The sequence below is a fragment of the Lissotriton helveticus genome, chromosome 4_1 (genome assembly GCF_964261635.1).
Source record: "Lissotriton helveticus chromosome 4_1, aLisHel1.1, whole genome shotgun sequence".
Lineage (NCBI taxonomy): Eukaryota > Metazoa > Chordata > Amphibia > Caudata > Salamandridae > Lissotriton > Lissotriton helveticus.
The window spans coordinates 1,086,572,803-1,086,593,835 of record NC_136063.1 but is presented as its reverse complement, the minus strand read 5'-3'; positions in this window follow the sequence as shown (position 1 = coordinate 1,086,593,835).

Genomic DNA, 21,033 nt, shown 5'->3' with positions numbered 1-21,033 from the left:
ATACAATATACTCTTAAGTGCATTATAATCCTCGCGGTTATTGCTAACTTTGGTTTGGCTTTATCAAAACATGTCATGTTTGGTGTCATACACTTTGGAATACTACCCCCTCGCCAGTTCTGGTGACAGGGGTAGCATTCCACCCTTCTAGAGGGAGAAGACATGTTACTTTACTGAAAACGCGGTTAATCCTAACCAGAGCCCCAGCATCACAAAATGGATGCTGCTGCCACAGACACATGTCTGACCTCCTGCTGCTGACCGAAACTTGGCAGAGGACGTCTGGACAAAGGGTTTCCTGTCACAGGGAGGTGTCACACCACCCTAGACAGGAGATAGTGGATTGTAGCAGGGAGGGTTGAAAGAAACTAGACACTGCCTGGGGCACACAAGGTGTCACTGGGCAGATTCCAGTCAAACTGGTTCTGGGGCACTCCAGCCCCAGTCTTGGCGGCAAACTGGACAAAGGAAAGGGGTGTAACCACCCCCTTCCTGGGTCCCACCCATAGGAGGGACCTAGCAGGTAATCCAGCCCCCAGATTTGGAATATAGGTGGGAGCAGTGCCAATGCACATCAGATTATCCTGACTGAACCTTATGAAACGAAACTCTGGACCCTTCGACATCCCACTCGACGTGGAAGACTGAAGAATCTCCCTTGTGGTCAAGGAGTGACCACCCTGTGCAAACAGGCACCATCCAGCACCTCGACGTTTGCTTTGTTGCAGTTCCCGCCGGAACTCGACGACAGAGATCAACAAGACCTAGCGTGCCTGCCTTCTAACAGCCCGATCCACAGTCCCTGCAAAGCTGAGACCCGTGGAGGCGACCTGAAGAGTGGGAGCGGCCATCTTGGAGGAACAACAAAGGTATACAACGTTTACAACGCAACTTTTACAACGCACTACCATTACAACAAAACTTTTACAACGCAACATCCATTACAACGCATGCATTTACAACGCAGTCATTACAACGCATGACACTACAACGCCCACTACAGCGCATACCATTACAACACAGTCATTACAACGCATACCATTACAACGCAAAACTTACCATCCAATACTTACCCTACTGTTGCACCCCCTGGAGTTAGAATAGTAATTTTAACCCCTACACTATCCAACACTTTCCCTACTGTTGCACCCCCTGGAGTTAGAATAGTAATTTTAACCCCTACACTATCCAACACTTACCTTATATGCAATGTAAAGAAATGCGTTGTAATGGTATGCGTTGTAAATGTAGTATGCGTTGTAGTGGAATGCGTTGTAAAGGTAGTTTCTAATAATTCATTGTAATGGTGTGCGTTGTAATGGATGTTGCGGTGTAAAAAATGCGTTGTAAAGGTATGCGTTGTAAAAGTGTGCGTTGTAACGTCATACATCCAACAACAAAGCGCTGACCGTGCAGCACCCGAGGCTCCCTTGAAGCTGTGCATTGGAGTTTGAGAAGCTCTAGCACCGAGCAGCTTGTGCACCAAAGCTCACCCCTCCACACTCGATGAGTGCTGCGTGGGGCCCTTTTGCATCTTCCTGCTCGACGCGTTGGTCCGGTCGCTTGCCCGTTGGCTAGTGGCCCCAGAACCGACAAACCTAAGAATTTACACAGCTGGTCTGGTTGCTCCAGACTGGCCCTCGCTCCCCTGAAAAGGAGCACCCGCTCTGACCTTGCTGGTCCGAGTGTTAATCCTTCTTTGACTCCTGCGTGGGTTGCCCTTGCCAAGGCTTGTTGACTCCGATCTGGAAGCCGACACCGCCGACAGCGAGAGCCTTTGTGGCACAGCTCGTGATCCACTCCAGGACATCCCCGGTGCCCCAGAGTCCACGTGGCAGCGGAGACAAGGCACCCGACATCAACCTGATTGCGCCCGACATCGCCTGGTTCCTTCCTGGTTCCTTCCTGGTCACTGGCTAGTGACCCAGACTCTGTCCCCTCTGCTTTCAGGTACCCATCAACTTCGATCCACCCTTGGATCGAACCGGACACTTCCCTCCTGGACGCCTGCAGCATCTTCATCCTCAGGCACCATCGAACTGTGTGACGAAACCCGACACACATTGGCACCTGTGCACCCGCTTCCTGTGGGTGAGATAACTTACTAGCGCCGGTGTTCCCACACTGGTACACACCTCTAGTGCCTAAGTCTAAAGTTTGGTAGTCCTAGTCCAGTCGGAAAACTCCTTTTGCAATAACTTTGTGACTTTTACGCACCATTGACTTTACATTGGTGCAAGCCTGTGCTTTCAGCACTGCACCCGAATCCCGCGGGCTACTCCCGTCCTAACTGCTGTTAGTCCAGTGTAGTCCCAGCGATTCACAAGGCCCTAGGCCTTACCTCCCATCGATTAGTGATTGTTATACCACTTTTTTGATATATGGTTTGAGTGGCCACCGGCCTCATCCAAAAATGTGCAACTTGTCTATGTTATACTGTGCTTTTATTTAAACGCTTGTGCTTCATTGCTCATAAAGAGTAGTGGGGATTATTCTAAGAATAAATACATATATTTTGATAATATATAACTTGTGTGGTGTCCTTTCATTTGATATTACAGGATTGTATATGGTAAAACAGCTGGCTTCACATGTCCTTTGGAGTTAAGACTTTAAGGCTGCTTAGTCCATGCTACCCCTAGGATAGCTTGTCTATAAGGTTGACTTACAACCACCACCATAAGGAATTGTTTGGACTGATACAGGGTGCCCACAGAACTGTGGACATCATATACCAGGCCAACTTCTCACATTGGTGAGCAGCGGTACGGATTTGAGCTTGCTGTTGTTTTACCTTTGCAATCTTTTTATCAAATTGAAAGATCACATTAAGTACCATAGGTACATATAAATAAAAGCTTAGCATATTTGAGTTCTACTGAACTTAGTGGTTTTAGGTAGAAGGGCTTAGCACACTCTGACTACAACTCACTAGTAAGGGACAGTAGGAAAAGACTTAGTGTAGGTAGGTGCATCACTTACACCACACTAGAGTCATGTCTGGCACAGGTGAACCTACAGGCTCTCTACCTGTGAAGGTTGGCCCTCCGCAGGCAACCTCCAGCTATGACAACTTCAGCTACAAAGACTTGAGTGTCCTGTGCACTGCAAGGAAGCTGTAAAAGGGTCACAACCCTACCATTCCTATCATGATAGCCATCCTAGAAAAGGATGACCTTGAGAAAGCTAGAATAGCTCCCTCAGGATCAGGAACAGGAGTGAATCCCCCAGACACTGAGAACACCTCCCCAGAAGTAGAAAATGAGGAGGTAGACCCTGAATCAGAAGGTGAAGAGTCAGATCATGGTCAAGGGAATACCCAGGTCCCAGTGGCAAGGCTTAGCCAGGCCAACTTGGATCTACATGGAAATGGAGAGGGCCAGAACCTCCCCAGAGCACATTGCAGGATTCTCCCAGGCAATAGGAGAGAGAGAAGCCCTTCCAGGGATTCTCACATTTCTAGTGCCGCAAGAGAATCACAGAGAGGAATGACTTCCCCTCAAAGAAGAGAGCATAAGGCCAGGATGAGAGCAGTTAATCTCCAAATAGAAAGAGAGGAATTAGCCCTGGCCCAAGCTAGACTAGCTTTTGCAAGAGAGCAGAAGTTAAGTGGGGAGATCCCCACTGGTGGCAGCATTATCCCAAGAGATAAAGACAGGTCCTATGATACTAGAAACCTGAGTAAGATTGTGCCCCCCTACAGAGATGGGGATGACATCCACAAATGGATAACTGCTCTGGAGAGGGCCTGCATGGTACAGCAGGTTCCTTCAGATCAGTGGGCAGCAATCTTGTGGCTCTCCTTTTCTGAGAAAGGGAGAGATAAGCTCCTCACTGTTAGAGCTGAGGATACTAAAAATTACACTGTCCTGAAGAGTGCTCTTATTGATGGGTTTGGATTAACCACTGAACAATACAGGTTGTTGTTCAGAGACACCCAAAAAGCACAGACTCAGGACTGGACTGATTTTGTAGATTGTGCTACTAAGGCTCTGGAAGGTTGGCTACATGGCAGCAAAGTACATGACTATACAGGATTGTATAATTTTATTATGAGGGAGCAGATCCTAAGTAATTGTCAGAACCAGCTTTTACACCAGCACCTGGTGGACTCAGATCTGACCTCTCCACAACAATTGGGTAAGAGGGCAGACAAATGGGTCAGAACCAGGATTAGGCCCAAGAATCATGGTAATGACCAAAAGAAGGATACTTCCAAGGCTCAAGAGAAGGGTGGGGATAAATCTAAAGACAAGTCTCCCACAGGGCCCCAAAACTCCAAGGGTGGGGGTGGGTCCCAGAACACTTCCTCTGACCAGAAGAAACCTTATTGCCATGTCTGTAAACAGCCTGGCCACTGGAAAACTGATAGCAGTTGTCCCAGGAATAACAATAAGGAAAACATACCTCCAAGTAAAACTCCAACACCTCCTGTTACTGTCAGCAGTAATCCCCCAGGTGGTGGGAGCACCCCCAAAAATTTGGGTGGGTTTATTTTTGGAGCTCAGGTGGATTCTGGCCTAACCAGGTCCCCTAGTCCAGATACTCTTGTCTATGAGAATGGCATGGGGTTTGCCAACTTCACTGATTGCCCAAACACTTTGAGCAAGTATAGACAGGTGCCCATCATCAATGGTCAACAAGTTGAGGCCTACAGAGACACAGGGGCTAGTATCACCATGGTGACTGAGAATCTAGTCCCCTCAAGGCAACTTTTACCTGGTGCCACATATCAGGTGACAAACATTGATGGAGTTCAGAAAAATCATCCCATGGCAGTAGTAAATCTCAGCTGGGGAGGTGTCACTGGCCCAAAGAGAGTGGCAGTGTCATCAAACTTGCCTGTAGATTGTCTACTTGGGAATGATTTAGAAATCTCAGCCTGGGCTGAGGTGGAACAAGAAACCCATTCTAAAATGGTAAATCTCCATGGAAAGGTTAGTGGGGCTGTAATGGCTACAGACCCAATCCGAGATGTCCTTCCTGAAAAGGTTGGTAGGGCTCTGCAAGACTCAGCCCCATCTTCAGCAGAATCCCTTCCTGAAAAGGTTAGCAAAGCTGTTATGATAACAGCCCATACCCAAACTGAGTCCCTTCCTGAAAAGGTTGGTGGGGCTGTGATGGCCACAGCCCAAACTCAAACTGATTCATGTGTTGTGAAGCCTGAAACTATGGATCACTCCACACAAACAGAGAACATGGAGGAGGAGGAGAAATCTCCCTCCCACCAGACATTAGGTAAGGATCAGCCTCCTCAGGGAACTGATCTTACCCCTTGTGAAGGAACTGCCCCAGAGGTAGTCAGGCCTAGCCTGACAGAGCCCCTGATGTCAGTGGACCCTTCCAAGGTGGGACCCAGTCTGGAGCAGGTAACCTGCCCCTCTCTACTCTGCCTCAGTCAACCCAGGGCTACAGAGGTCAAGGAGGTCAGGGAGCCCCAAAGGGCCCCCTGTCAAATAAAGCACCCCCATCACCAGATTAGGGGCACCAAAGCTAGCAGCCCTAGCAAGGTGAAAAAGTTAAAAACTCCTGAGGGATCCCCCTTACCACTAGTTAGGGACCTCCCACAGATGGGAACTGTTGGGCACAACCAAACCTGGGACCTAAGGGCCCCAAACCTGACCTGTCCCTCCAGTAAGCCAACAGAAGGGACCCAGCCTCCAGCTGTAGGCAGCCAGAGGTTGACCCTGAGAGCACAGTGCAACTCAGTCAAGGAAAGAAAGGCACACATGGTGGAAGAGGATTGGAGGAAGCTGAGCCCTAATTTAGTGGAGCCTCACTTCAGTACTCCATCTCAACACCAGCCTTTTACTTTGCCAAAACACACCAAAGGTAGTGATTCCCTATGGTGGAGACCCTCTGATACCCCTAGGGTGAGGGATTGCTTAGTGGACCATGAGACAGGGGGTAACCATGCTAGTGCAGGTACTTCCTTATATGGCCACTTAGGCAATATAGGCTTACCTGGTCAAGGATAGCCTTATCTCCTTTCGTTTGGGGGGGCTATGTAGGAAGGTGGATACCTGACTATGGTTACCCCAAACTTTTTGCCTAGTGTTTAGCTGGTTTTCGACTTAGTTGGGCTGGAATCAAGATCGCCACCCGTAAACACCACCAACTGATCCGCGCCACCAAGAAAAATACATTTAAGGACCGGCTGGACAACAACGCACACAACTCCAAGGAACTCTTCAACATCGTGAAAGAGCTCTCCAACCCCAACGCCGGAAACAAGGACATCACCCCGTCGCAAGTCCTCTGCAACTCCCTCGCCTCCTACTTCCACAACAAGATCGCGGACATACACAACAGCTTCAGCAACCAACCAACGCAAGCCACAACCACAACAACGCCACCCACCACCACCCTCCGCACCTGGACTCCGATCAGCACCGAAGACACCATCCAAACAATGAACTCCATCCATTCCGGATCTCCGACTGACCCCTGCCCTCACCACGTCTTCAACAAGGCCGACGCGGTCATCGCACCCCACCTGCGGGACATCATCAACACTTCCTTCGACATCGCCACCTTCCCTGAGAGCTGGAAGCACGCCGAACTCAGCGCTCTACTAAAGAAACCCACAGCAGACCCCACCGACCTCAAGAACTACCGTCCCATCTCGCTCCTCCCGTTCCCGGCCAAAGTCATCGAGAAGACCGTCAACAAACAGCTGGCCGCCTTCCTCGAGACAAATGGATCCCTCGACCCCTCACAGTCTGGCTTCCGAGCGAACCACAGCACCGAGACCGCCCTCATCGCCGCCACCGATGACATACGAACTCTGATGGACAACGGAGAAACAGCGGCCCTCATCCTCCTGGACCTCTCCGCGGCCTTCGACACTGTCTGCCACCGCACCCTAGTACAGCGCCTTGGCAACATCGGAATCCAGGACAAGGCACTGGAATGGATCACCTCCTTCCTCGACGGAAGAACACAGAGAGTCCGCCTACCACCGTACAAGTCAGAGGCCACCGAAGTCATCTGCGGCGTCCCTCAAGGATCCTCCCTGAGCCCCACCCTCTTCAACGTCTACATGAGCCCCCTCGCGGCCATCGCACGCCAACACAACCTCAACATAATCTCCTACGCCGACGACACCCAGCTGATCCTCTCCCTGACCAACGACCCCGCCACCGCCAGAGCCAACCTGCACGAAGGGATGAGAGATGTAGCCGAATGGATGACGACCAGCCGCCTGAAACTGAACACGGACAAGACGGAGGTCCTCATCCTGGGCTCCTCGCCCTCCGCCTGGGACGACTCCTGGTGGCCCCCCGCCCTGGGCACCGCACCCAAACCGACGGACCACGCACGCAACCTGGGCTTCATCCTGGACTCCTCCCTCTCCATGACCAGACAAGTAAACGCCGTCTCCTCGTCTTGCTTCAACATCCTGCGCATGCTACGGAAGATCTTCCGGTGGATCCCCACCGAGACGAGGAAGACGGTCACCCAGGCCCTCGTCACCAGCCGACTGGACTACGGCAACGCCCTCTACGCCGGAACCACCGCCAAGCTCCAGAAGAGACTCCAGCGGATCCAGAACGCCTCGGCCAGACTCATCCTCGACATCCCCCGACGCAGCCACATCTCCGGACACCTGAGAGATCTGCATTGGCTCCCGGTCAACAAGAGAATCACCTTCCGTCTCCTCACCCACACGCACAAAGCCATACACGACCAAGGCCCGAGCTACCTCAACAACCGGATCAACTTCTACACTCCCAAGCGCCTCCTCAGATCAACCAGCCACGCCCTCGCCGCCGTCCCCCGCATCCGAAGAGCGACGACAGGAGGAAGGTCCTTCTCCTACCTGGCGGCCAAGACCTGGAACTCACTCCCGACCGACCTACGCCTGACCCAAGACCACCTCTCCTTCAGGAGGATGCTCAAGACCTGGCTGTTCGAGCAGTAACGGCACCCCCCCCCCCCAACCCAGCGCCTTGAGACCCTACGGGTGAGTAGTGCGCTCTACAAATGACCTGATTGATTGATTGATTGATTGATTGATTGATTGGAATCCTGCTAATCAGGGCCCCAGGCTATCTGCTCTCACATAAAATGGACTCCATGCACCCTAGGTGCATAACCAAATTGGTACTGGACAGCTTATCAGACCCTGTACAGTGCACTATAGGTGCCCAGGGCATAGGTGCATCCAAGGCCTACCAGGGGCTGCAGCATATCTTTTGCCACCCCTGGCTGGTACTTAAATTGACACAACTGGCTGTTCACACAGCTGGGGCAAGGTGGTGTAATCACCCCTTGCTTAGATATAGTATACCTATATCTAAACCTATATCTGGACACATATATACCTATCAGTCACTCCAATGGCAGGCCTTGACAATCCTGGAGGCAGAGTGCTTGGTTTTATGTGAGATGGTGCTCTAGCATGAGCTGAGCCTGTCTGCAGTGTTCGGAACCATTTCCTTACTGCTGTTCCAGTGATACTGCCATACCATATACTCTTAAGTGCATTATAATCCTCGTGGTTATTGCTAACTTTGGTTTGGCTTTATCAAAACATGTCGTGTTTGGTGTCATACACTTTGGAATACTACCCCCTCGCCAGTTCTGGCGACGGAGGTAGCATTCCACCCTTCTAGAGGGAGAAGACATATTACTTTACTGAAAACGCGGTTAATCCTAACCAGAGCCCCAGCATCACAAAATGGATGCTGCTGCCACAGAGACATGTCTGACCTCCTGCTGCTGACCGAAACTTGGCAGAGGACGCCTGGACAAAGGGTTTCCTGTCACAGGGAGGTGTCTGAATGTGAGATCTCTCAGTAAACATGCTGAAGAGATCACGCTGCTTATTGACTCTCAGGAGTTAGACGTACTTTTTATGACAGAGACCTGGACTACCACTCACTGTTTAGTGGAGTTGGGGCTAGCGTGTCCTCTGGGCTATAAGATCCGAAATAACCCTCGGGTTGGGTCCAGAGGAGGAGGAGTGGGGATGATTTTCAGAGAGACATTAGATTTCTCTTTGCTTGACACTAAGACGATCTCAGGCTGTGAACTCATGGGTTTCACTATCAATGATCAGGGGGGCTCACTTTTTTCTGGCCTATTGTGCTACAGACCTCCGGCCAGTGCCCTTTCGGCCGTAACGGAACTTATTGACGTCATCTATGAGTTCTCTAACTCACATACGAGAACAATAGTGCTGGGTGATTTTAACTTATGGCCAGATGGCCCAACCGACTCTGCCTTTAAAGAGCTGGTGCAGGCCAACGGTAACATCCAGTTACAGCAGTTGGTACTTTCGCCGACACACGTAAAGGGCCATGTTCTTGACCTTATCTTTGCGGATGCTGGCCAAGTGGCCATTCAAAACATCTCTCCTCAGTGCTGGACGGATCATGCACTTGTGCACTTCCATCTCTTGCTCCCCATCCCAGCTACGAAGAAATGTAATCCAGGAGTCACTAAGGTGGGCAGACAATGGTCGAAGTTACTGAAACTTTCTCCATGTCCCACTTTGATTCCAGAGGGCATTTGGTTGGGTGATAACGTGGCGGCTAGCTATGAGTCTCTCAGTCAACGAATTCTGATGTCTTTGAATTCACTGCCCCCCCCCCCGAAAGACTAGAGGCAGAACAAAACAAGTAATGCCGTGGTTCACAGACAAACTCCACCAGCTCAAGCACCATTGTAAACGGGCTGAGCGAAAGTGGAGAAAGCTATACCTTGAGTCTGACAGAGTTCTTTTTAAACAGGCCCTGGCAACCTATAAAGCCCAGATTAAGCAGGCCAAGGCTAGATTTTTAGAGGAATCACTTCTAGTGGCGGAGAACAAGTCCCATACGTTATTTAAAATCGTGAAAGATTTGGCATCTCCCGCTAGTACCATTAAGAACATTCCTGCCACCCAAACCCTTTGTGATGCACTGGCCTCGGCCTTTGAGGATAAGATCACACTGATCTTGCACAACCTTGCCTCATCACAAGATTCCATTGCCCAGACCTTGGACCATTCCACCTCCACGGCTGGGTCTGTGACCAATGCCAGATCTGCGCAATTGAACGCCTTCCCGTTACCGTCCTTTGAAGATTTTTGTGCACTAGCAGAAAGGGTATCCTCGGGCTCGCCGTTAGATCCTCTTCCACCTAAATTCTGGAAACTCTTTCGGGAAGAGCTCTTCCCGCCGCTCTTTTCCATCTGTTGTCAGTCTCTCGAGCTGGCACAGGTCCCGGATTGTTGGAAGTTGGCAGTGGTATCCCCTCTCCTAAAAAAAGACACTCTGGACCCTACCTGTCCAGCAAATTATAGACCCATTTCGTTTCTCCCATTCCCAATTAAAATCTTGGAGAAACTGGTGACTAAACACCTTTCCAGTTTTATAGAGAGCAACGCATGTCTGGACGTGGCCCAGTTTGGCTTTAGACCTGCCCATGGGACGGAGTCTGCATTGGTGACAGTGCTAGACGACCTGCGGACGCGTTCCGACCATGGTCGAGCGGCTTTCTTAGTACTACTCGACATGTCGGCCGCGTTCGACACGGTCAGCCACACGATCCTGATCAGGAGATTGGAGGAAATTGGGGTATCAGGACTGGCGCTGGATTGGCTGGTATCCTATCTTGACAACCGTCATCAAATGGTTGCCCTGCCGCCCTTTAAATCTAACATCAGAAAGGTAGGGCAGGGCGTGCCCCAGGGATCGGCCATCAGTCCGATCCTCTTTAACCTCTACCTCCATCCCCTGATTCAGTTGATAAAATCTTATGGCATAGGGGTCACCAACTATGCGGACGACACCCAACTTGTCTTCGCGTTTGAGGGCAAGGAGGCAGTGTCGCTAGAAACTTTCCATCAGTGCATGTCCATGACAGCGACATGGTTGAGCCGTAACTCCTTGCAATTTAACGGCTCCAAATCGGAGGTGTTGCACTGTTCTACGGACCTCTCCCCCAGACCTTTGCCATCGAATTTCTGGCCTCCAACCTTTCGGGATACTGGTATGCCGGCACAATCAGTCAGAAATTTGGGGGTGATGTTTGACTCCAGCATGCAGCTTGACGTGTCGGTAAATAAAACAGTGGTCACTTGTATGGCCCTTCTGCAAATGCTGCGGAAAATATTACCGCTGCTCCCGGAACAGTCCAGGCCAGAAGTAGTGAGAAGCATCATTCTAAGTAGGCTCAACTACTGCAACTCACTACTACTAGGGGCTTCAAAAACCCTGGTGGCAAAACTGCAACGAGTGCAAAATCTCGCCGCCAAGCTGGCTCTCTCACGGAGTCGGTTTGACTCTTCTACAAAAGCGCTTAGGGAGCTCCACTGGCTTCCAATCTCTCAGAGGATTGAGTTTAAAGCCCTGTGTCTGGTACATAAAGCCCTTCATGGACAGGGCCCTTCTTCCTTGCAGAACCTGTTTTCCTGGTACGTACCGGCCAGATCTCTTCGTTCGGCCTCAGCATGTATGGTGACAGTTCCCAAGATTCTGAGGATTCGGTTAGGAGGCCGTTCCTTTAGATTCACTGCGGCAAAATTGTGGAATTCTATACCTCTTGGCTTACGCCGCACAGATGATCTTACTTCCTTTAAGAAGGCTCTGAAAACATTTTTGTTTCCCATAACCCCTTCTCTAGGCTTTGCAATTGTCTGTACACTGTGATGTATCATCTAAGTCTAAGCGCCAGGATACCCGATGGGTAACAGTCATTGCGCTATTTAAGAGCACCAATACAATACAATACAATACACCACCCCAGACAGGAGATAGTGGATTGTAGCAGGGAGGGTTGAAAGAAACTAGACACTGCCTGGGGCACACAAGGTGTCACTGGACAGATTCCAGTCAAACCGGTTCTGGGGCACTCCAGCCCCAGTCTTGGCGGCAAAATGGACAAAGGAAAGGGGTGTAACCACCCCCTTCCTGGGTCCCACCCATAGGAGGGACCTAGCAGGTAATCCAGCCCCCAGATTTGGAATATAGGTGGGAGCAGTGCCAATGCACATCAGATTATCCTGACTGAAACTTATGAAACGAAACTCTGGACCCTTCGACATCCCACTCGACGTGGAAGACTGAAGAATCTCCCTTGTGGTCAAGGAGTGACCACCCTGTGCAAACAGGCACCATCCAGCACCTCGACGTTTGCTTTGTTGCAGTTCCCGCCAGAACTCGAGCGACAGAGATCAACAAGACCCAGCGTGCCTGCCTTCTAACAACCCGATCCACAGTCCCTGTAAAGCTGAGACCCGTGGAGGCGACCTGAAGCGCGGGAGTGGCCATCTTGGAGGAACAACGAAGCGCTGACCGTGCAGCACCCGAGGATCCCTCGAAGCTGTGCGTTGGAGTTTGAAAAGCTCTAGCCCCGAGCAGCTTGTGCACCAAAGCTCACCCCTCCACACTCGACGAGTGCTGCGTGGGGCCCTTTTGCATCTTCCTGCTCGACGCGTTGGTCCGGTCGCTTGCCCGTTGGCTAGTGGCCCCAGAACCAACGAACCTAAAAATGTACACAGCTGGTCTGGTTGCTCCAGACTGGCCCTCGCTCCCCTGAAAAGGAGCACCCGCTCTGACCTTGCTGGTCCGAGTGTTAAGCCTTCTTTGAATCCTGCATGGGTTGCCCTTGCCAAGGCTTGTTAACTCTGATCTCGAAGCCGACACCGCCGACAGCGAGAGCCTTTGTGGGACAGCTCGTGATCTACTCCAGGTCATCCCCGGTGCCCCAGAGTTCACGTGGCAGCGGAGACAAGGCACCCAACATCAACCTGATTGCACCCGACATCGCCTGGTCCCTTCCTGGTCACTGGCTAGTGACCCAGACTCTGTCCCCTCTGCTTTCAGGTACCCATCAACTTCGATCCACCCTTGGATCGCACCGGACACTTCCCTCCTGGACGCCTGCAGCATCTTCATCCTCAGGCACCATCAAACTGCGTGACGAAACCCGACACACTTTGGCACCTGTGCACCCGCTTCCTGTGGGTGAGGTAACTTACTAGCGCCGGTGTTCCCACACTGTTACACACCTCTAGTGCCTAAGTCTAAAGTTTGGTAGTCCTAGTCCAGTCGGAAGACTCCTTTTGCAATAACTTTGTAACTTTTACGCACCATTGACTTTACATTGGTGCAAGCCTGTGCTTTCAGCACTGCACCCGAATCCCGTGGGCTACTCCCGTCCTAACTGATTTTAGTCCAGTGTAGTCCCAGCGATTCACAAGGCCCTAGGCCTTACCTCTCATTGATTAGTGATTGTTATACCACTTTTTTGATATATGGTTTGAGTGGCCACCGGCCTCATCCAAAAACGTGCAACTTGTCTATGTTATACTGTGCTTTTATTTAAACGCTTGTGCTTCATTGCTCATAAAGAGTAGTGGGGATTATTCTAAGAATAAATACATATATTTTGATAATATATAACTTGTGTGGTGTCCTTTCATTTGATATTAAAGGATTGTATATGGTAAAACAGCTGGCTTCACATGTCCTTTGGAGTTAAGCCTTTAAGGCTGCTTAGTCCATGCTACCCCTAGGATAGCTTGTCTATAAGGTTGACTTACAACCACCACCATAAGGGATTGTTTGGACTGATACAGGGTGCACACAGAACTGTGGACATCATATACCAGGCCAACTTCTCACAAGCGGACAGAGCAAAGGGGGGTCTTCTTATAATGGTCTCACTTAAATTATTCTCTAAAACCAGAATAGTAGATTGTCATTCATCCCACCTGTTAGTAATTGAGCTGTTGTTTGAGAACAAAACCACCTTTTGTTAGTAGTACATTGTTATAATTCTTTTACTAGAAATGTTGATATTGAAAACTTACTAGCATTAGAGGGGGTTCTTGAAATTGAACAATACAAGTAGAGGAGACGCCGTACAGGTCTCTTCCATGTCATGCAGCGCCGGGGACCGGAGCTGAGCTAGAGCCAGAGCGGCCAAGGGACGAGGCAGCCACCTGAATGGAGGGAAGAGAGGGGCCTGGAAGGGGACGAGGGGTCCCCGTCCAGCCTCGACCCATAGCTGGACGAGGGGGGTCTACCGACCCCTGTGGCGCCGCCTGGGCCAGCAGCTGCCAGTGCCGTAGCGCCGTCAGCTCAGCTGTGGACTAGGCCTCCGCCTGTCCAGATGGAGGATGCGACCCGAGCCCTGCCAACCTCCTGTGACACCACAGGGACTCCCGCAGAGTTTGTGGCGAGGCAGAGGTGCCATGGTCCGAAGGAGGGACCCCCGAAGGGCCGCTCCCCAACAGCACCACATCCTCCAAGCCTGGAGCTGAGCCAGTCGGCGCCAGGGCCGGAGTCACCGGCGATGCCGTGGAAGGCCCCGCACAACGCAAGGGATCCGCCGACACCCCAGGAGGGGAAGGAGGAGGAGGAGAAGCCAGCGAGGCCTGCAAAGCCGCCGCATAGGTCTCCAACTGGACTCTCGATGCCCCCTCACCGGGAAACTGTAGATAGGGGGACGATACGCGGGGCCTCATCACCCGCGGAGAGCCCATGCCCCCAACAGGCTGGAAACCAGCCCCCAGGGACAAGCTGCAACACTCACCCACCGGGGAGCGACGCTCGGGTGATATCGGCGACAGATGAGGATGGCAACAATGACGGCCGTTTCTGAGATCTTCCACCGAAGCTGATCGAGGGAATGAAGCCGACCTTGATAGACGCGCCGAGAGCAGTTTCATCCGGCGCTCCTGCCGCGACTTCGGCTTCAACTGTTGGCACGCCTCGCAATCAGTGAAGCCCTGATCTTCACCCAAACACCACATGCAAATGAGGTGAGAGTCCGTCGCCGACATAAGGCGCCCACACGACTTGCAAGTCTTAAAGCCCGAAGGCATTCATTCAAATACTGTTCCACAAAAAGATAGCACAATATCGAAAGAAAAAAAGGGTCCGAACAGAGACCGGATCTGCGTTGCACGCGGCAAAGGAAAAAACTGACGTAGGCGTGCCGGGGTGGGACTTATGTGACCTCGCTGACATCACGTGCGCGGACGACGCCTGGGCGGAGTTGCGCGATGCCGTCCCCCCGGCGCTCAGGGATGCTGTGGCAAAAATAAATTTTCCGGCTCCAGTCTTACGCCTGGGGATAATTCTACGTTAAGGAATCTGCGGCTAGCAGTCTCTATCAGATCTAAAGTTCAGGTGGTTTTGTCTAATACTTATACCCCAAAATGTCTTTGTTCTCTTTGTGCAAGGGTCGCTGAGCCAGGTCCAACTCAGTTCTGTCCTCACTAGTCAGTATGACCACAGGGGGTGGAGACAGCATTGTGCAAGGGAGACAGGCCCTACTCACATGCAAGGAGATCTCCCACTACTCTAAATTCAGCCAGTGTCTAATCAGCCCAGCTTCGAGTCATCCAGGAACACCTCAAAACCCCTGTGGCTGTCTATAGTGAATGCACGTCCCCAGCCCCTGTAACTCAAAAACCAGACAGTCTATTCACAAACAGGCAGAGGCACACAGAATGGTTAAACAAGAACATGCCTGCTTTCTAAAAGTGGCACTCTCAAACAAACAATTTAAAAACCATCTTTACTAAAAGATGTGTTATTAACTTCTGAGTTCAGAGAGCCTAAACTTTATTTCTCCATCTTGTCCCAGTGAGAAGTTTCATTTGTAAGATGTTATAAATAAACTCCCATTCTATCCTAGAAGGGCAAGATAACCTTTCAATAGTGAAAAACAACATTGGCAGTGCTTCACCATCAGGACACGTCACACACACACCATTACATGTCGTACCTTTTAAGTACACTTCACCCTGCCTGGAGGGGGTACCTTGGGGCTATCATAGGGATGCTTTACATGTAGAAAAAGGGAAGGTTAGGGCCTGGCAAGTGGGTGCACTTGCCAAATCGACATGGCAGTTAACAATTGCACACAGGCACTGCAGTGGCAGGCCTATGTTCCTACTCATGTGGGTAGCTCAATCAGTGCTGCGGGCCCACTAGTAGCATTTGATTTACAGGCCCTGGCCCACTTCAGTGCACTTTACTAGGGGCTCACTATTAATCCAAATATGCCAATCAGGGAGAACCATGTGTAACAACAATTTACACAGGGAGCACTTGCACTTTGACATTGGTCAGCAGTGGCAAAGAGCCTAAAGCATCAAAGCCAGCAAAAACGAAATCCAGCACAGCATCAAAAATACAGGAGGTAGAGTAAACAAATCAGGGGAAACCACGCCAAAGATGCCAAGTCTAACAAGGCAGGTGAGATCTCAGTCTGTTTGGATACGAGAATGCTGGAGAGAACCGTTTTAGATGCTTTTAACAGTTTAACCAAGCAGATAGCCGATAGTCTAACTATTAAGAGTGGGTGTAAAGGAGTCATGGAGAAAAGGTGGTTTGACGGTACCTGTTCCAAGGCTCACAGAAACTTAATGCTGGAACTAAAACAAATCCCGAGGGATGAGGCCTGGGTTAGGCTCGGCAGGAGGGCCTATAAATTTGCAATCCAACAGAGGAAGGAGCCTATTAGGGCACAGACGTGGGAGGCCCTCGGTCAGGCAAGTGTATTGCCCCTTTTTTCTGATTCAGCAAATTTCAGAACAGATTGTACTATAGCTGCAGAGAGATGGGTCCACCACTTTGAAGGGATGTATAGTGGTGATGACTTAGGAGAGTCTGACGTATGATAGAACCTCAGCTCAGCTACTGTGCCATTGCAATTCAACACAGTTGAGGTACACAAAGCTATCCTGGCCATAGCCGGGGGGCGGAGCGTTTGGTCTGGATGGGGTTCCATCGGATCTGTATAAGGCTGACCATCTGGCCTGGGTCAGGATATTGACACTGGTCTTTGTGTTTCCCCCCTCTTGGGCTAAGGCTATTATCATACCTATTTTTATTAAAGGTTCGAAGGATGATCCTGTGTGTTATCGACCGATTTCTCTTTTAGATTAGGCCACTAAAATTATGGGCAATGTGATTTTGGACTGCCTAACCTCTTGGTAGAGAATTCTAATGCTATTTCTGACCTGAAGTATGGTTTTAGGCAAGGTAAAGGGACACTAGAACATTGTATTAACTTGCACCTGGTGGTGGGGAAATACACAATAGCGAAGAAGGGATCCTTGTACATGGCATTTATGGACTTAACATTGGCGTTCAACTGTGTTCACAGATCCAAACTGTGGTAGATTTTTGGGGATCTGGGTCTCGACACAGATTTGATGGCTTTTTTACATTCCGCCCATAAAAAACATGGGCGCCCTTAACAACATCACAGTGGCAGTGAGTTATAATGAGGATGGTGGCTTGTCAGCTTCCTGGGGAGTCAAGAAAGAGGTCTGTCAGGGGTGTATTCTGGCCCCCTTGCTGTTTACTCTTTGCATTAACAGGTTAGGGGACCTTCTTTCTGCTATTACTAACAATTTCTGACTTCCGGGGGCATGGCCAAGAAGCAAATTGGAGTGAGACTTGTGAGATCGGGTCTCCGCTCTATCGTGTCCTGTTACAGCTGTTGCTCCCTGTCACCGGGTCCGCTAACCAGGGCAGGGTGCCTTACTTGGAGGTGGAGATGCAGCAGAGACCCCAGGCATGAGAAAAGTGGCCTTGCCATGCACGCGAGCACTGGAGTTTGAGGTGCTCCTCTGGCGATCTTCTCTGCCACCATCTTGCGAGATAGGCATTGCTTCAGTGATGCCGCTGGGCTGCAGCTTCAGGCCCGAGAGCCGCGATTGCGAGGAGGGTGCATCGGGGAGGCCCCTACGCCTGATCTCACCCCCTGAGGCTTGCCTGACGCCGGGGAGAGCAAAGCTATGCCTTGTACCCCTCCGGGAATGCCGCGAGGACGCAACTCAGCCCAGCTTTGTTGTCCCGGAGGGAGCAGCAGCGATATCCTGAAAGCGGAGAAGCAGTGAGTTTTGCTGTGTGTCCTGTCTGGGAGGCTAAATAGAGCATTGGAAAGATCTCGTGTGACTCCAGGACCCGACACTCCAGGAGTTCTTTGGGGCGCGCCCTCCCGCCGCCATTTTGAGGTGGCTGTGACAGTGAGGGAAACCGATCACTGCCTGCACTTGGGAAAGGGGGATTGGTCCCTTCCTGGTGCCTAGGATTAATCCTCACCCCACATGGTGGCCTGCTAGCTTGACATCACAGACCTGACAGGGTGAATATTGCAATACCCGACCCCTGGCATGAAAGTAACGAGGGGGATACCTGAGCTGGCCACCACCCGTGCTGAGCTGGAAGAGCGGGGTGGATCGACCCCCTGCAGTGCACTTTGTGTTCTTGAGTCATTGTTCCTCTCTCTTCTGAAATTGTTTAACACTTGGGGTGGTCCTGAACCGATCTCCTTTCCTACCGCTTGGGAGATGTTCTTCCCTGTAGCATCTGGGTGAAGCTGAGAGCCCTACTGACTGCAAGTGTATTCTTGGGCCCCTCATGCGTGGTGAGAGCCTTCCTCTCGTGATTTGCACCACGGACTAGTGCGGGAGAGGACCTTGATTTATCGCTCACTGCCTGGTCTAACTGTGGAGCACGGTGATTTCAATCTGGGCATCCCTGACATGGGAAAGACTGTTAGGGGAGAGTAACGTGACACCCTTGTCAGACACCTATTGCCTCCTGAGCAGGCCACAGGTTGACCTGAGTATCTAGAGAGGTGACCGCCAAACATGCACTACTTGCCACTCTTTCCCTACACCCTCGAGGGCTGGCCCCTGTTTACTGCTTGACTCATGGTCATCATCAGCCATGCCGCCATGCCTTCTAAAAATAAAGCTAACAAAGAAGCCGAATCTGTCGCGACACAAGACAACCCAGTAATGTCCCTCTGGTCTAAAACTAATGTACCAATGCAGGAAGATCCTGTCTCTTCAATTACGGCATCAGGGAACTCTGGCTCAGATGTGCCAATCACTCAGGTATTCATGGCTGCCTTTCTTCAAGAAATTAAAGACTAAATCGGATCCCTTAATTAGAACTTCAAGGTTGGAATGCCGGACATCCTTCAGGAGGTCACAGAGATTAGTGGAAGGGTGGACGACCTTGAACGTACTATGGACACTAGAGCAGAGGATCACAAAAACCTATGGAAGAAAATGGCAAAAATAGAAGAACAAAATATTACCCTACAGCTGAAGCAAGAAGATCTTGAAAATCGCAGTAGGCAAAACAATCTGCGCATCAGGGGGTTTCCACTGGGAGCGAAAGGAAAGGACATCATGGCTTATATGGAAGAACTTTTGCAATCATTAGAGAGAATGACCAAGCTTCCCCACCTAAGCTTGATAGAGCCCCCCAAGTCCTTCATGATCCTGTAGATGTGGCGGATATTAGGACAGAGATAGAGGCCTTCTTTCTTGCTAACAATCTTACTGACACTTCGGATGCCATTAGATGGGACGCATTTATAGCCAATATTCGCAGGTTTATCTCGTCTATATCTATTGCAACAACTCAGGAAGTTCCGCTAGCAGAAATCACCCTCTCTAGTGATAATAAAACCCTAGAACGAAAAGATCATATACAACCATCTCTCCACAATTAACAGCTTCTTGCTGAGCTACGGGGCCAACTGCGTTTGCATCGCACCAATAAGGCAGAGACACTCCTACTTACCCACAAGTAGAAATTCTACATGGGGGAACAAGGTTGGGGCATATTTGGCACGATGCCTCCGAGCTCAGACCTTGAGAGCCCATATCACTAAACTTAAACATCTGGATGGTAAATGAGCTATTTCAGAGGCTGATAAAAGTTTGGAACTAGCAAATTTCTATAGAGGACTCTATGCAGAAGCACCTTGTTCTCGCGAGTCAGTCACTGGTTTTCAAAACTCTTGCCTTGTGAATCTATTGATGCTCATCATGCAAAATTGATGGAAGACCCTATTACCTATAAAGAAATCGTGAGGGATCTGAAAAAACTCCCAATAGGTCATAGGCAGGGCCCTGATAGCTTGTCAGTAACTTTTTACCGTGTCTTCTACCGCAGCTACGAGATCAATTTCTACATCTTTTTAATCGTTTCACAGATGTCTCGGGTCTTACCCCTACAATGTCTGAAGCGGATTCCTAAACAGGTAAAGACCACTCCCTACCTAACTTTTAAACACGGACGCCAAGATCTACACAGAAATCCTAGCCAACCGCCTGGAGCCTCACCTTCCGGGTCTCATTGATCCAGATCAAGTGGGGTTTATCCATCATCGCCAAGGGGCAAACAACATCCGCCGGATAGCCCACCTTGTGAAAAAAGCACGCTACAGAAATATTCCTGCCTGTCTGGTGTCCCTCGACACTGAGAAAGCCTTCGATTGAGTGGATGTGAGATTCCTCAAAGAAGTCCTACGGGAAGTAGTATTGGGTCCTGGGATGGTTTCTAAATTGATGGCACCTTATGTGAGACCCACTACTCGCATTAGTTTCAACAGGCGTCTCACTGCCCCTATTTCCATCTATCGCGGCACCAGATAGGGATGCCCACTATCCCCCTTACTGTTTGCCCTACTGGTTGAATCCCTGTCCATCGCGGTGAGCAGACTATACGGGGTATCCCCATTGGAGGATACAAACATAATACCGCCCTCTTTGCTGACAACCTCCTTCTCTCGCTTTCTTCCATGTCTACTAACCTCCCAGAAGTGGCTACCCTTCTGCGGTCCTTTGAAAAGCCGTCGGGTTCCCAGATTAATCTTGCCAAGTCTCATGCCCTTAATCTTACTCTTCAGGCCTCGGAGATCCAGGAATTGCAAGACCCGATCCTGGTACAGTGGTCTGACACATTGATTCGGAATTTGGGCCTAGACCTGACACTTACACTTTCGTCATGTACTTCATCCAACTGGCCTAGATATAGAAGTGCCATTAAGGAGGAACTGCACAGATGGAAGGGCCTTCCTCTCGCATGGTTTGGCCATATCAACACCATTAAAATGTTTCTTCTTCCCAAGATCTTATACCTCTGTCAATCCCTTCCCACTCTAATACCACATTCTGATATCCTTGCCCTTCAACACGATTTTACCAAATTTATATGGGGAAAATCCAGACCACGCTTCTCTAATAGGATTTTGATGCTACCTCGTGACCGGGGT